The sequence below is a fragment of the Aedes aegypti genome, chromosome 3 (genome assembly GCF_002204515.2).
Source record: "Aedes aegypti strain LVP_AGWG chromosome 3, AaegL5.0 Primary Assembly, whole genome shotgun sequence".
NCBI lineage: Eukaryota > Metazoa > Arthropoda > Insecta > Diptera > Culicidae > Aedes > Aedes aegypti.
Window position 1 is genome coordinate 316,971,096 of NC_035109.1, and position 1,634 is coordinate 316,972,729.

Genomic DNA, 1,634 nt, shown 5'->3' on the forward strand with positions numbered 1-1,634 from the left:
TTTGTATCCTCTTCAAAGCTTTCTTCTTGGTATTACAACTGCTAGTTCATATTAATACATGACTGCCTGAAGATTTGTTTGAACATCAAAAGCTTGTTCTTAAGACAAAGTTTTGATTTTCTGTTAATAAGTGGATAAATGCATTTTATATATTTGTTACATTTAGCTTGAATGCTATCAATGTGATTTTTATCGAGCATGAGCCCTAGATACTTAACTCAATCTGACCAATTTATTGGAATCCCTCTCATCGTGACAACATGTCTACCTAAAAGTTTAAAAAAAAAGAGCTTTGGAGTTATGCACAAATTACTTCACGCTCCAAGGGGGGGAGGGGTAGAGCCAAGCGTGACAAGCCATACAAAATTTTCGAAAGACTCATACAAAAAACGTGACAAGGGGGAGGGAGGGGGTCGAAAAATTCGAAACAAAGCGTGACATAATTTATGTATCATCCCTTATGGTTTATGTGGGGTTTCCATAAAACATTTATAAGCATTTGTTTTCACGTCACAAGTAACTTTCTTCACATTATTTCCGGGTGGCATAGCACTATCAGTCAATTCAATTTTTCACCGGCCTAACTTTTAAATGACACACAATCGAAATAATTTTCTGCTGAATCAACACATTCTTCTCACAATTTCATACTTTTCTTCTAAATAGCTTCGGGTGGCATAGCACCACTCTTCGTTTTGATATTTTCACCGGCCAAATAATCAGGAGCAAGAACAAATTGTACTCACCCGAAATTCACTCTATTGTAGATGGCGTCAGACCTTACGAATTGTGGGCATGCGTCGAAAAAGCCAGCTTCTATAAGTTGCTTTGAACGATTATGCTGTTCAGGCTTTGGAAAATTTAACGATCATTGACACACGAGTCATAATTTCATCCCATTTATCCGCCTGTATTTAATCGTCATGTATTCATACAACACGCATGACATTTATCGTTCGTGGAAAATAACAAGCCATGAACGAAAACAAGACGGACACACACCACCCACTGTTTGGTGCCAATTATTGTGAGTCACCACTTATAACATTCGCTGGCACACTCTCATTCTGATCAAGAAACGCTGAGGCGGCTTCAATGAGGGACCCCGAGGGAGCGTTTGGACGAGGAGACAAATCTCGGAAAGGAGGTAGAGCCTGGACGGGAGGTGGAGTCTGGACGGGAGGTGGCTTGGACGAGGTGCCCAAGAGTTGGAGGTCGAGATGCTGTTTTGGAGACGTTTAGATTTCAAACCAGAATACCGAGTAGCACACATGTTATAATTGAGCATTTTCGACTGATATATGACCAGATCTTGTCGTATATAAGTCGATAATGCTCAATTATAACATGTGTGTTGCTTGGGATCGCTCACCTGAGTTGCGAGTTTCACGAAAAATTTCTATATTTTCGTCCTTTCTTGTGCAAGGAATTTTGTGTATCGTTCCGTTACGTATCGACATAAAACAATTTCATATCGCATACCCATAATCTTGTCCGTCTCGGTATCACACGTGCAGTCGGCAATGCGAGAGAGAGAGAGAATAGCAAAAGCCGGGAGAATGAACTTTCGGTAGGTTTGAAATGAATTCTATACCATGCGTCTCCACAACCTGGGAACAATAAAATCTCGCACA